The sequence below is a fragment of the Arvicola amphibius genome, chromosome 1 (assembly GCF_903992535.2).
Source record: "Arvicola amphibius chromosome 1, mArvAmp1.2, whole genome shotgun sequence".
NCBI lineage: Eukaryota > Metazoa > Chordata > Mammalia > Rodentia > Cricetidae > Arvicola > Arvicola amphibius.
Window position 1 is genome coordinate 116,213,559 of NC_052047.1, and position 16,295 is coordinate 116,229,853.

Here is a 16,295-nt window from a genome sequence, read left to right on the forward strand (position 1 = left end):
CTGGTGAGGGGCCGTTTCCTGTCAGTCATCCGGCTGTCTGAGAGTTCCCTTTTCCTTCATTTGTGTTTAAAACCCCTTGTCAATTCCTTCTGTACCAGTCCTTTGCTGGATGCCTCTTGCCCAAGATCTCCTCACTTTTATCTTCTAATTATTGTATTGAATTAAAAATTCCTGCCAACATACTTTAATTTCTGATAATATTTTTCTTATTTTCCAAGTGTTCCTAATTCCCAAATTCTTTTCCTCCAGAACTCCCAATTCCTTTATTGGATCATCTACTTTACTTGCCTCTATTTCTTCAACTCTCCTCTCCAAACCCCTTACCCAAGTGATTTCCTAATTTTTTTCTTCTAACATTTCTATTAAATTTAAATTTTCTGCCATAAAATTTTTATTTAAAAAATATTTTGCTCTTTTCTTTGAAGACAGAATCTCATTATGTAGCTCTAGTTGTCTTGGAATTATGTAGACCAGAGTGGCCTCAAACTCACAGAGATCCTCCTGCTTCTGCCTCCCAAGTGCTGGGGCTAAATGCATGGGCCACGTCCCGGCTTTATTTTTATTTTGCAACAGCCTTCTTTGGCTCTCTGAACGTCCCCTGGTGTCCATTTGTCCTTAGTGTTCTGTTCTTTTTCTTCTTCTTCAGTTCTCTTCTTCTTCTTTGCTCACAGCAGAGGCAATGGGAGTGGAGGAATGAATTGTGTGAAACTCAGATATACACAAAGGAAGTTAATATAACAGTCATAACCTGAAATCCATTGAAAATCCAAACCTGCCACTTGGGGGTTTGTACAGAAGATCCAAACTCGGAACCTTATGATCCACTAAACGACAATTCTTTTAGTGATTTCTCATGGTTTGCAACAGGAACTTTGTAACAAGATGACTTCAACAACCTTTTAGCTGCCCCTTATCTGAGGAAAATTGGAAGGTTTGAGGATTCCTATTTCCTGGACAACTTTCTCTGAGGCCACTGCTTCTCAGGAAAGCGTGTGAGGGCAAAGAGGCTGTGAGGCACCCACGGCTAGTTTACACGTCTTGGTCATGGCTGTGGGGACAAAGGCCTGCTGAGAGTACAGTCTGCTGTGACGGGGATGGAGCCATCAACTGCCATTGTGGAAAGGCTCTTCCCCCCTACTGGTCAGTTTTTGCCATCAGAGAAATCTGTTGCTTACGGGTTTACAAACCCAGTTCCCACCCTTCTGTAGGCTGAAGCCTACATAGAGAGGGCCAGAAACCACGGGGAAGCCCCACTTGTTCTTACAGTCAGGAGTCCTATAAAAACATCAAGCTAAAAGCTATATTATATACACAGAGGACCTGGTGCAGACCCATGGAGGCCCTGTGCTTGCTGCTTCAGTCTCTGTGAGCTCATAAGTGCCTTGCTTAGTTGGTTCAGAAGGCCTTGTTCTCCTGGTGTCCTCCATCCCTCTCACTCCTACAATCTCTGTGGGGTTGTCTGAACTCTGAGGTGAGGGATTTGATGGAGATGTTCCAGTCAAAATCTCTCCCCTCTCTCTCTCTCTCTCTCTCTCATCTCTCTCTCTCTCGAGTAAGTCTGGCCCTGTGGGGTCTTTGTATTTGTTCCCAACTGATGATGGACCGGATAAGTACAGATGAATATCATTAGGGTTAATTTTATTGGTACTTTTTTTTTTTTTAAAAAAAAAAGATCAGTAGTATTTCATTTTATCCTAGGTCTCTAGGCTATGCAGTCTCTGGTTCTTGGTTATTCTAGCTGTTTCAGGCATGAGTTCCTTCTCATGGAGTGGGCCTCAGGTCAAATCAGACACAAGTTCTGTGCCACCATTGCCTTAACATATTTGCAAGCTGGGCAGATTGTAGGTTACGGGTTCTGTGGGCTGGGCTGGTGTCCACATTTCTCTTCGGTAGCCTGCAGAGCACCTTCCTGCATCAGCGACACCAGACAGAAGGGGGAAGGCTCCATGTAGGCACCAGTTCCACTTGTCCATGTTCAGTGAGTTGTGTGTGTGTTGTTCTCAGCGATGGAGCTCCACTCTCAGTTTTCAGAGAGCAAAGCTTTGTCGTAGCAACACCATGGGTTGTTTGGGGATTTCCATGGGACCCCCTTAGCCAACAACTCAATTGATGCAATCAGTCCCACCATTGGAAGCCTCACCTGGCAAAGGATGCCCCAGTATCCTCCATTACTAGTTCTCATTAGAACCATCTCCATAGATTCCAGGCAATTCCTCCTGAACCAGGCAGGTTTCAGCACCACCCCCCAAATCCCCCAATTCTAGCCATATCTGCCCACACTCTCTCCCCATCTCATCTTCTCCCCCTGCCTGATACCCCCATTCTTGTTCCTGCACCCACCTCTGCTCCTATCCCTCTCCCCCTTCCCTGCTTCCAGTCTGTCCTAATTTCTCCTCCCAGGAAGATCCACATGCCCCCCCAACCCCTCTCTTTATCTAACTTCTCTGGGTCTACAGTTTGTAACTTGGTTATTATTTATTTAACAGCTAATATCCAATATGAGAGAATAATACTATATCTTTCTGGGTCTGAGTTACCTCGTTCAGGACGATTTTTTCTGGTTCCGTAGATTTACCTGCACATATCATGATGCCATTATTTCAACAGTCAAGTAATGCTTCGTTGTAAATGCACTACCTTTTCTTTATTCATTCTTCCGTTGAGGGACATAGAGGCTGTTTCCAGGTTCTGGTTATTATGAATAAAGTCTCAGTGAACATGGCTGAGCAATTGTTCTGTAGTAGGATATGAAACGTCCTTTGGTCCTATGCCCTAAGAGTGTATAGATGGATCTTGAGGTAGATCGATTCCCAGTTTCTGAGGAACCACCTTATTGATTTCCATAGTGGCTGTACAAGTTTGCTCTCCAACTAGCAGTGGAGGAGTGTTCCCCTTGTTTTGCATCCTTGCCAGCAAGAGCTGTCCCTTGTGTTATTGATCTTAGTCATTCGGACAGGTGTAAGATGAATCGCAAAGCAGTTTGATTTGCATTCCCTGATGGCTAAGGATGTTGAACATTTCTTAAGTGTTTCTCCACCATTGTGTCTGTTTAGGTCTGTACCCCCTTTTTAATTAGAATTATTTCCCTTTTTGATGTTTAGTTTCTTGAGATATTCCTATCCCCTCTCTCTCTCTCTCTCTCTCTCTCTCTCTCTCTCTCTATTTCTAAAGCACAATTAATAAAAAGTTAAAGACAGATTTTGGGATTCAGCCTGAAAACCAGAAAAGCAAAGCAGCCAACCCCTGACTCTTTTCTTGACTTCAGTTCAAATATGATGCTCCTTCCTCCAGGAAACCTTCAGAATGAGACTGAGACTAAGAGTTATCTCCTCCCATTTTATAATCCTCTCTAGTTCTGGGCGTAAGGGCGTGCACCAACTACCCACCTGGTTTCTAGGCAAGCTAGTGTGGCTACTGGGATATAAAGGTGTGTGTCATCACTGCTGGTCTGTAACACTGACAATGTGGCTGTTTTTACTTTTCTGATCTTCAGGCAAGCTTTATTTATTAAAATACAAATGAAATGTCACTACATATCTCTATCTATCTATTGGTTTTTAGAGACAAGGTTTTCTCTATGTAGCTTTGGAGACTGTCCTGGAACTTCTATAGATCAGGCTGGCCTAGAACTCACAGAGATCTTCCTGCTTCTGCCTCCTGAGTGCTGAGCTTAAAGGTGTGCACCACCACTGCCTAGCAATAGTTCTATAAATATTGGATATTATTTCTCTGTCAACACATGGAATTGGTAAAAATCTTTTCCTATTCAGAGGCTGCCCTTTGACAGTGTCCTTTGCTGACAGAAGTGTTTCAGTTGTGAGGTCCCGGTACCCATTGTTGATCTTAGTACCTGCGCTACCGCTGCTCTGCTCGGAGAGTCGTCTCTTGTGTCAGTGCTTTGAGGATCCTCCCCCTTTCTCTTCTCTCAGGCTCAGTGTACCTGGATTATGTTGAGGTCTTTGATCCACTTGGACTTGAGTTTTGCGCAGGGTGATAAGTATGAATCTATTTCATCCTTCTACATGCAGTCATCCAGTTTGACAGCACCATTTGCTGAAGATGCTTTTTTTCCCAGTGTGTATTTCTGGATCCTTTATCAAAAGAAATTAGGTGTCCATATATGTGTAGGTTTAAGTCTGGGTCTTCAATTTCATACAAAAATATTTTAAACAAGAATACATATATATATATATATATATAATATTCTGACATAAGTTACCTTAAATTTGAATTGATACACAAAATTCCTTTAAACAAGAGTAGAAATGTATACAGTATGCTCTAACAAAAAAACCTTAAATTTGTATCAATATACAAAAATCCACACCAATGTAAAATATTTTAGATTAAAAGTTACTTTTTAGTTTAAAAGCAGATTCAATAATCTATCATTTTATCCTATCATTCCTGTATCCCTCCTTTTCATGTTTTCAGAAGAGATCCTGAATCTACCCTCCTTTGTTTATTTTCCTCCCTGACCAATAACCAATAAAATCTTGCAACCAATCTCCTTACACCATGATACATACCCATAGTTCACCAAACAACCAAAACCCACTCACCCCACCTCTTGGGAATGTTGGCATCCTGTTCTTAAAATTACCTCTTGTTGTCTGGGGATGATGACATCTTTAGAGGACCCCGAGAAAACTGAGATAATGGACAAGTCCTGGGGAAGCTAGCTGTTGCTCAGTGGTCAGTTTTTGTGTAATGAGAAAGCTTATCTGAAGTCCTGGCTGGGGTGGTATGTGAGGTTGGACCATCTTAGTCCACCACTTTGACGTTGTTCTGAGTCCAAAACTCATCTTTTTTTAAAAAAAATATTTATTTATTTATTTATTATGTATACAGTATTCTGTCTGTCTGTATGCCTGCAGGCCAGAAGAGGGCACCAGACCCCATTACAGATGGTTGTGAGCCACCATGTGGTTGCTGGGAATTGAACTCAGGACCTTTGGAAGAGCAGGCAATGCTCTTAACCTCTGAGCCATCTCTCCAGCCCCCAAACTCATCTTTTTTTTTTTTTTTTTGGTTTTTCGAGACAGGGTTTCTCTGTGGCTTTGGAGCCTGTCCTGGAACTAGCTCTTGTAGACCAGGCTGGTCTCGAACTCACAGAGATCCACCTGCCTCTGCCTCCCGAGTGCTGGGATTAAAGGCGTGCGCCACCACCGCCCGGCCCAAACTCATCTTTTGATAGTGCTTGTCGGCTTAGTGCTATTACCACAATCCATGTGGATTCATCATTCAGGGCCCCATGATTTTGGAGACCTCAAAGGTCACTGCCAGGAATGGTTACAGTTCACTAAAGAAAGCTTAAACATATGCATATGTCGTATGCAGTAGATCTCTGAAAGGTTAAAGGACCACAATCTGTTAAATATATTCATGGTACACAAGCTTTAATTCCGAGTTACCTACTTCAGAGTCAAGACCAAAATCATACACAGGAAGCTGGATGAAGTTTATATCTAGAGTTGGTTAGAACTCTATATGATCATTAATATCACAACAGAAAGTTTACATATATATATCTGTATGTAATAATCTCATAAATTTTGAAATAATATTTGTACCTTGAGAAAGTTTTAAGGAGTCAAAATAAAACCAAAGAATTGTGAGATTAGTGGCAATAGAATAGTTCCTTAATTTTGATTTCCTTCTGTCTCATAGCAGGTGGTTCTGACATGAGGCAGAGATTTTGGATTTTCCTTTAACAAGTATCCTTGGGTTTAGAGAAGGAGGGAACCATGCTCCAACTCCAAAGCCAGCATTGAGTTTTAGTTGAATTGGTACTACAAAAGACCATTTGCCTTATATGTCTATAGAGACTAGCATCAACAAACATTTGGGAACATTTATGAAATTCTATCCTGTTGGAAGCATGTTATGTCTTTAGGCCAATTTACTCTTTTTCTTGGTACATTTTCTCTTTATGATTTGTCCTTCCTCCAATGTCTCATTTGTCCAGTGGTCTTTAGATTCCTTAATTAGATGCCTTTAGTCTTCTGGAAAGACAAAAAATAAAACCCTGCCCCAACTCTAACTTTGGGGAGTTCCCTTTTTTTTGGCAAGTTGTAGCTGATCAAATGAAAGGCATTTGTTAGTCTTTTAAGTTAGTTTAGATTGAATGGCCATGCTGTTTGATGAACTATTGCTTTTCCTAATCAAAAGTTCTCTCCTGAAACAGAGAACTCTCAACAGAGGAATCTAAAATGGCTGAAAGACGCTTAAGGAAAATGCTCAACATCCTTAGCCATCAGAGAAATACAAATCAAAACAACCATGATATTCTATCTTATACCTGTAAGAATAGTCAATATCAAAAATAATGATGACAACTTAGGCTGGAGAGGATGTGGGGTAATGGGAACACTCCTCTATTGCTAGTAGGAATACAAGCTCGTACAACCCCTTTGAATATCAGTATGGTGATTTCTCAGAAAATTAGGAAACAACCTACTTCAAGACCCAGCAGTACTACTTTTGGGTATATACCCAAAGGATGCTCAATCATACCACAAGGACATGTGCTCAGGTATGTTCATAGCAGCATTGTTTGTCATAGCCAGAACCTGGAAACAACCTAAATGCCCTTTGACCAAAGAATGGATAAGGAAAATGTGGTACATTTACACAATGGAGTACTACACAGCTAAAAAAAAAAATAGCATCTTGAAATTTGCAGACAAATGGATGTATCTAGAAAACATTATATTGAGTGAACCCAGACCCAGAAAAGCAAATATCATATGTACTCATTTATAAGTGACTTTTAGACATAAAGCAAAGAAAAACCAGTTTACAATTCACAATCCCAGAGAACCTAGACAACAATGAGGACACTAAGAGAGACTTACATAGATCTAATCTACATGGGAAGTAGAAAAAGATAAGATCTCCTGAGTAAATTGGGAGCATAGGGACCATGGGAGAGGGTAGAAGGGGAGGGGAGCAGAGAAAAATATATAGCTCAATCAAAACAATAAAAAGAGTTCTCTCCTGTTTAATCTAATCTTTATCAATCTTAATGGTATCCCTAACTTTTCTTCTCTTGTGGAAACAAAAGCAAAACCTCTTTCCTAATGTAACACATATCAGCACATCTTTAAAGTATAGGGTCTGATTTAATCCAGCAGTTTTTTCTACTTACTATCTAATGTCTCTCTATACCTGTGATTCTTTTCTTTTCTTCTCTTCTCTTTCTTCCTTCTTTTCTTTTCTTTTTTTTCTTTTCTCAAGTCAGAGTTTCTTTGTGTATCCCTGGCTGTCTTGGAACTAGTTGGCCTTGAATTCACAGAGCTTTGTCTGCCTCTGCCAACCTAGTGCTAGGATTAAAGGTGTGTGCCACCACTACCTGAATGTCATTTCTTTCTTAATAGAATTTAAAAATTTTAAACTAATAAAGCATGTGTAATCTAGCTCAAGGGGTCTTTATTACAACTTTCTGATTATTAAACATACCTTTTAAAAATAACATTTATTTGTATTTTATGTGCATTGTTGTTTTGCCTGAATGCATGTCTGTGTGAGGGTGTCAGATCCTCTGGAACAGGAGTTGTAAACAATCGTGAGCTGCCATGTGGTTACAGAAAATTGAACTCAGGTCCTCAGGAAGAGCAGCCAGTGTTGAGCTACCTTTCCAACCCCTTAAGCACATCTTTTAAAGTATGATGAGATCTTTCTGTAACTGCTTGTCCTGTAAGATTGTATGGTAATGTAATATAATATGTAATATAATATGCTTTATGGTGTAATATGCAAAAAAACCTGTTTCATTATACTAGAGACACATGCTGGAGTATTGCCAGTCTTAATTTGTACATGTTTTCCCATAATGGCCATGTCTTCTAATAAATGTATAGCTACATAATAAGCCTTTTCAGAGCTCAAAGCTGTTGCATATTAAAATCCTGAATATGTATGTATGGTCCAGTGCACATTCTTTAATTTTCCAAACTCTGCAAAATGAAACACATCCACTTGCCAAATTTCATTTCTTTGAATGTCCTTTGGGTTAGTTCCTGAAGGTAGTAGACTTTGGCTATATAGAAAAGGAGTAGGGCATTTCCTTATAATTTTCTTAACTTGTTGCCAAGTGATATAAAAATCTTTCTTCAAACCTTTGCTATTAATATGGTCCTTCTTATGAAATTCTGAGTCTTCTAGCACATTTCTTACCAATGCTCATCAATTTCATCATTACCTTGTGCTATAGGTCCTGGTAGATCCCTATGAAATCTGGTGTGGGTTATATACAATGTATGATTTCTATTTTTCATTACTTGGTATTGTTGAATAAGTAAAAAAAAGTTAGTTCTGAATCATCTGGAATAAATTTAGTGGTTTCAATATGTAAAACAAATTTTTCTGCATATTGAGAGTCACTAACTATATTAAGAGGGTCTGGAAAATCTAATAACACCATGAGAATAGCACATAATTCTGATTTCTGAACAGAATCATAAGGGATTTGAACGACTTTACTCATTTTTTCCTGACTTATATCCTGTCTTTCCTGATTTATTTGCACCAGTATAGACTGTTGGTGCTTCAGAATTTGATGTTCCCTGCACCATGTGAGAGAGCATCCAAATAGTTCTTTTAGAAATGAAAGTCTCTTGTTTTAGGGATATTTTGTGCTAATTTCTCCCAAGAAATTTACTGCAAGCTCTTTGCCAATGTTCATTTTTTTTGCCCATAATGAGGCAATTTCAGAATTAGTAAAAGGCACCACAGTTTCTGCTGGGGTCTATTCTTGCTAGTTGACAAAGCCTCAATTTTCTGTTGGAGAAGGCTGCTTATTGGTTCCCGGCCACCTGGCTAGCTTAGACCGGAAATAATAACCACACAGAAACTGTATTAATTAAATCATTGTTTGGCCCATTAGCTCTAACTTCTTATTGGCTAACTCATATTGATTTAATCCATTTCTATTAATTTGTATATCGCCACGTGGCTGTGGGTTACCCGGTAAAGTTTCCAGCGTCTGTCTCCAGCGGCTTCCATGGCTTCTGTCTAACTCCGTCTTCCTCCTCCAATGCTACAGGCCAAGCCAGTTTCTTTACTCATTAACCAATAAAAGCAACACATAGACAGAAGGACCTCCTACACCAATTTTCCTCTCAGAATCAATTCAGAAAACTTTTCTACATAGGTCTTTAACTTTTTACTCTGTTTGTGTGGCAAAAGTATTTATTCTAAAATATTATCTTCTCTCGGCATAATAATTACTGTGGGAGAATGTGTAGAAGTTAAAATAACCGGAATGCAATCAAACTCTAGATACAAGAGATCTGCACATGCATCCTGAAATTTCTTTTCTACCAGAGCCGATTCTCTTTCACCCTCAGCTGGCGATTTTCTTGCACTATTTAGGTCTGTGTCATCCTGTAAGGTTTGAAATAAATTGCCCACTATTAATATAATATTAATTAATATAATATCAATATTAATATCTCCTGAAAATCACTAAGAATCACTAATTAATATCTCTGAAAATCACTAAGAGTTCATAATGGATCTCTCCTGAGTTGTACTTTCTGTGGTTGAATCTCCTGTATATCTATCTTATATCCTAGGAAATTAATAGAATTTCCTCTTTGTAATTTTTTATGAGTAATTTGTAATCCCCAACAAAGCAAAATTTTCTTTACTTCATCAAATGTTTTTTTCTAAGGTGTCTGTATCTGAATCATCTAGTAAGATACCGTCCATATAATCAATGGCAAATTATGGATTGAGGAAGCTCTTTATGAATTAATTCTAGTAGCTTTTGTACAAAATATTGTCACAATATGGGTCTGTTTAACATTCCTTGTGGAAAGATTCTCTACTGGTATTTTCTAGAAGATAATTATTGTCAGTGGGCGGGCACTATGAAGGCAATTTTTTTTCTCTAAGTTGTTCTTATAAAGGTATAGTAAAAATAGCAGTTTTTTTAATCAATCACTATAATAGATCATCCCTTGTGTAATAAAGACAGCAAGGGAATTCCAGGTTGTAGAGAACCATTGGCTGAATCACCTTATTTATGGCTCTCAGATCTGTTACCATTATCTATTTTCCAGATTTCTTTTTAATGACAAATATAGGAGAATTCCAAGGATTGGTTGATTCTTTAATATGTTGAGCATTTTGTTGCTATTGTACCAGCTGTACCAGTGCCAGTCATTTTTCTGATGTCAAAGGCCATTTTCCACCCAGAGAGGTTTGTCAGTTAGCCATTTAAAGGTAGAGCTGTTGGTACCTCTGAAAGATCAACAGCTCTTGTGCCCTGCTTATGTAAAACCTGAGCAGTTGGTGACTGTTTTTGATAACACCTTGTAACATTTCTCTTAGAGGCATTCTTTATTTTGTGGTTTGTTTCTGAGATTTGAGGAATGTTATTCTGTGTTTTCCATTGCTGTAACAAGTCATGTCCCCATAAATTCATTGCTATGTTAGCCACACATGGCTTTAATTTTCATATCTGTCCTTCTGACTTTATACATGCAACCCACTTTGTACTTTGTTTAAACATGAGATAAAGTCCCAATCCCTAGAAGTTAAATATTTAACCCTTGAATAGGTCAATCTGGATGCCAAGATTTGGGTGAAATTATTGTTATGTCCTCACTTTTGCCAACCAAACCTTCAATTACAATGCCATTTTTTATTTTTTAGCTTTGGTCTTTGATTGTTTATAGATACTGGACAAAATATTTCTTTTATGGTTTCTCCTGAAAATTTTGTTCTATTTACTAAAACTGTTCTATCATCCAGAACAGTATGGTTTTTAACAAAAGGCATTCATTGCCTTGTTGATGAGTTTCTCCAGTGTTGACAGGTAACGACTGAACCAAGTTCAACACTGGGGCCAGCAATAGGCCCTCTAAGGCGTTTCCCAATGGCAAAGGGTGACCTTGCCTGACCCTTGTTGACGTGCATTTGTTAGTCCAATGCCAGCCTTTGCTATATCTTCTGCATACTCCACAAGGCAGGGCCTTCTATTTGGGCTATCTCTAGAAAAAAACATTGTTTCTAGGAATGCCTTGCCCACACCCTCTCTTCTGGTGATTTTATTTAGCACAATTAAAACACCTAACATTTTGATTTTTCTTAAAATTTTTAGAAATTACTTCTCCTATCCAACTACCATCATAAGCATAAGATCCAATATCAGCCCTGTTTCTAATCCATTCATCTACTGGGGCTGGTCTTGCCTTTAAAGGCCTAATCACCCTTTTGTATTCTGAATTACATTCTCAAAAACCAAAGATTTAATTAGTATTTGTCTAACTTCTGGATCTAATACTACTCGATTTACAGCTAAAGTCAGTCTTTGCAAACATCAGTGAAAGATTCTTTTGGGCCGTGTAGAATTTTAGTAAATAACTCAGACCCATTTCTTAATTCTTCAACCTTGTCCCAAGCATTCAAAGCTTCTAGAAGACACAGGGCAAAGGTGCGATAATCAAATCCAAACTGTCTTTGCGAATCAGGATACTGACCTTCACCAAGAATCTGGTCTTGGGAAATATCAATAACTCTAGCTCCATTTTGTTCTTTTCTGGTTCTAGCCTCCTCTTTCCACTGAGGACTAACGGCCAATATTGCTGTAGCTAAATCTTTCCAGTCTTGGGGGATAATTCTATACTGAGTTGCCCATGAGTTTAACATCTGCTTCACATAGGGTGAATGCACTCTATGGAACGACTGCTTCCTTAGATCTAAAATCTAACTTTTCTACAGGGTTCCACTTAACTCTGCACAGTCTTGGGGTGCCTGTCATCTAGTGGTCATTCTTGCACGGCAGCTTGGGTAAACTAAGGTTGGTTTTCTAATGGCCTCGGATTACTCCACTCTTCTTCCTTTTCATCATGTAATTGTGTGGCACGTTCTGCTGTAAATTCCCCTGTCTGTGTGAATATTTTTCTTAGCTCCATTAGTAGGTCTTTCTGAGGCTTGTATCTCATCAATAGTAAGTCTTTCTCATGTTTGTATTTTATCAGTCAATTTTTCATGTTTCACACAGTTATCAAACCCACCTTTTAAAGGATAAAATATGAATTACCAAACTGATAATAATTAGAATTGAAGTTATGTCAATTCCAGCTAATTTGGTTATACTGTCATTTAATTTTTCCTTTTTTAAGCCAACCATTGTAAATGGTCCTAAATCCAGAATCTTAAATTCCTGCATTGTATTAATGTTCCCCATTTTTAACGTGGGAAGGATTCTTTTTTTTTATTTTTATTTATTTATTTTATTTATTTTATTTTTTATTTATTTATTTTTTTCGAGACAGAGTTTCTCTGTGGCTTTGGAGCCTGTCCTGGAACTAGCTCTTGTAGACCAGGCTGGTCTCGAACTCACAGAGATCCATCTGCCTCTGCCTCCCGAGTGCTGGGATTAAAGGCGTGCGCCACCACCGCCCGGCCAGGATTCTTTTTTTTTTTAAAATAGAACCTAATTGCCTCCTTAAGAATTCCCAGGTATCTCACCAGATCTGCTGACTTTTCCGTTTGTCCACAGCAGTGACTGCAACGACGGTGGAGTTGTGCAGGGTTAGCCAGTGTAGTGTCAGGGTGTGGCTGTGTGTGTATGGAAGTGAGACACGGTGCCTGGGTGCTGCTCAGGCTGGGCTAAAGGCGCCGGTAGCTGCTCACGTGCATCCAAGGATTGAGGGTGCAGACTGTGTGTGGCAATGGCAGCAGCAGCAGAAGCCAAAGCAGGGGTGAGCACGTGAGCTGAGCTGGTGCAGCGGCGCCCAGGAAACAGTTCCAGAGAAAGCCTAGGGTGCTTCCTGTGAGGGTATGGGCCTCAGGTGACTGTGACTGCAGTATTCCGGGTTGAGGCTGGTGGCAGAAGGCGTTCAGGGCCAGGGTGGATAGCTGCTGGTGGCTGCTGCAGATTTGGAGGGAGCAGAAGTGTGAGGGAATGGTGTGTCCTGTGGTGGCAGCAGAATTATTGTTAGCACAATTTCGTGTAGCACGTTAGACACCAGATGAAGTGCTTATCTAAATTGTTCTATTATTAATAAAAATTTGGGAGTCAGATATTGGAGTAAAAACCTCATAGATCAAGAAAGCATTGGAGGAATGTCCAGTTGACCCTCTCCATGATTCTCAAGCAGAAAATCTTTGTAAGATCCTAAGCCCATTCCTACTATTCTCTGTGCCTCCAAAGTCTCTATGACTAATTTTGGTCAGCTAGTCACTGACTCCGTCCATGATTCAAGGTTAACTTTAGCATTCTCCGAGTATCAATGTGATCAATTATCCTGCAACAGTTTCTATTTCACTAGGGGCTACAGGTCAATTTCAATTGTTTACCTGATATTGATTTAAGTGGCATTTTGGAGAAAAATAGCATTTTTTTTATTTTCGAATTTGGTGGAGTACAGGTTTGTAAAGTATGCCCTTATGATTCTCTGGATTTTCTTGCTATCTGTTGTTATGTCCCCCTTTTGTTTCTCATTGTGTTAATTTGGATATTCTCTCTCTCTCTCTGCCTTTTAGTTAGTTTGGATAAGGGTTGTCTATCTTGTTGATTCTCTGGCAATGGAAGCTGGAGAGAATAGGAACAGTCAGCCCTCACCGCACACTCATGGTTTACTCAGCTGTAGTTTTCTGAGTCCAATAAAATCTCTATGCAGAACTCTGGGGTGATGGGTCAGATACTCCAGATTTTGATCCCTGAGGGCAGAAAAGGTGAATCCACACTCAGGCTACTTTTAGCTCTAGTCAAAACATATCCCTGATCCCTCAAGTGCAGCCAGTTCGCTATCAAGCAGACAGATGACTGGTTTCGTGGAAGAATTGGAAAAATGGCATCTTCGCTGTTTTTTTTTTTTTGTTTGTTTTTGAGACAGGATTTCCCTGTGTAGTTTTGGAGCCTGTCCTGGCACTAGCTGTGCAGACCAGGCTGGACCCTCAGTGTTGGTCTCTGGACAAAGTGGTACTAGCTGGGTGTGATGGAGCACACTGGTAATCTCAGCTTGTGGGAGCCCGAGGCGGAAAGATCTCTATGAGTTTGAGGCCAACCTTAGCTACAAAGTGAGTGTGAGGCAAGCTTGAATTCCACAGTGGGATCCTATCTCAGCAACATCGAAGACAAAGCAAAATAGCAACAAAATGCAAAACTCACCTTCACAGACAAAACAAAGACACAGTGATGGAGTCTGTGCAGTGACCCAGGAAAAGAGGCTTTCACGGGAACTATTCTTCAGAGCTTCCTTCTTGAAGTAAAAGAGCCTGGCCTTAGACCCTGTCTCCCATCATTGACCAGTCGTTGGAAGTTACTGAACTCCAGGAAAGGATTGTAACCTTGGGCAGGGCAGCTTTCTTCAGTGGAGGGAAACTCTCAGAAAGACACAGGGCAGAGAGTTGACTGCCAACTCCCTTATCAGGATAGAGAATAGGCGTTTCATTGAGAAGGGGGCAGTTTAACTTAGTATTTTTCATTTACCTAGTCTAATATATGTTATGTCCACAATTATCACTACCTATTCCTTCTATGTTTATAAAAAGAAACTCTTCAAATAAAATGAGGAAAATAAAATATTAACTTAAACAAGAAAACATTTATAAGAAAAATAATAATGAGGGGGAGGTTGGGAAATATGTCACATCAAGGTAATTTCAGGTGATGGCATTTGTGCCAAGTGCCTTCATGTCATTCAGCAGACCCCCCTCCAGACTTCTGTGTGATCCTTGGTATCCCCGAAATGTCCTCTGCTGTCCCCATCTGTCTTAGTTCTATTCCTGGAAGAGATGCCGTTTACCTCTGAGTGGGCTTCAGCCATGACTTCCTCAACATTCCCTTCAACAGAATAATCAGAGCAGTTCCTTAAACTCAGCGAATTTTCCTTATTCTTCAATTTGTCCACTGTTCCACGCTGTGCACTATGATCAGACTCCTTCTGCTAACTGCCCTCTCTCTTCCTCCCTAACTCGTGCCCACTCCCTCCTTCCCACGTAGTCCCTTTCCTACCTCCATGTCCTCCCTCCCTCAACTTCTTGTAACATGAGGGGGCCAGGCCTGCTTGTTTGGGTTTCTGTCCTGCCTGGTACCCCACAACTGTTTAGCCCCAAAGAAAATCACACAAAGATCTCTATAAGTTATAAAGCTGATTGGCCCAGTAGCTCTAGCCTCTCACTGGCTAACTCTCACATCTTGATTAACCCATTTTTCTGATCTATGTTAGCCATGTGGCTCAGTACCTTTTTTTCAGTGGTGGAGATCACATCCTGCTGCTTCAGTGATCTGGGCAGGAATGGAAGGAATCAACTTCCTCCTTCCCAGAATTCTCCTGTTCTCATCACATCATTTCTACTTCCTGTCTGGTTTTCCCACCTGTACCTCCTGCCTGGCCAATCAGTGTTTATTTAAAACATGATTGACAGATGACAGACAATTCTCCAACTTCTTCCTTCATACAGTCCACCCCCTTTTTGAGCAGGTCTTATGCAAGCAGCCACAGCTGCTGTGTGTTCATGATTACCATGGTCACGGCATACACAGAAACACTTCACAGCACCCCCCCCAACCCTCCGGATCCCACAGACTTCCCTCACCCTCTCCTGTGATACTCCCTGTGCACTGGAGGGGGTGACACAGATATCCCTTTAGAGCTGAGCATCCAACAGCCACTTATTCACAGGATTTTTGACCAGTTACAAATTCCTATTTTGACTGCCCTCTAATGACAAAAAGCTTCTCAGACCAAGGCTGAAACTACACTGGACCATGGGTATAAATGTAAATTCTATCTATCCATTTATCAAACATCAGTAGCAGATTCCTCCACAGGGCCTGTGACCTCCTAGCCACAGGCTTTTGCCTGCTCTACGGTTCCAAGAGTGAATTTACTCCGACAGAGCAGACCCCCAAGCAGACCTCCAATCCAGTCAGGAAGTGGACAGTCTCTGCAGAGCATTTATGCCACATTTATACCAGTGGGTCATATTTTGCCAGACAACCAGTATGGCAGCCTACAAGTGAACGAAAACTTTTGGTAATTTCTAATTGCATTAGAACATCACAATTTTTAACATCCATGAAAACGTTCTGTAACGTATTTTTCTTTCTTGCGTAACACTGATGATATGCTTCTATTGATGCAAAATTTGAGATTGTTTTGTTGTTCTGTCTTATAAAACTCTTGGTGTCCCATCAGTCGGTGCCACATTGGCATTGGTTGCTTCTCTCAGTACTGTGACGAGTTACCTGGCATACATACGATAAAGGAAAAGTTAACTTTAGCTCACAATTCTGTTGCTTCTAGCCGCAGGCGTGATAGAACAGAGCAGTT

At 40.2% G+C, this 16,295-nt stretch overlaps 1 long non-coding RNA gene across 1 annotated transcript; it reads right to left on the reverse strand.

The window, feature by feature from the left end:
• Positions 1–3,587: 3,587 nt before the first annotated feature.
• Positions 3,588–15,255, reverse strand: LOC119804871. The gene is made up of 3 exons (XR_005283854.1): positions 15,205–15,255; positions 12,484–14,803; positions 3,588–4,091 (listed from the first exon to the last, which is right to left on the reverse strand). It is a non-coding gene; the product is annotated as an uncharacterized LOC119804871 (long non-coding RNA).
• Between the last annotated feature and the right edge of the window lie 1,040 nt (positions 15,256–16,295).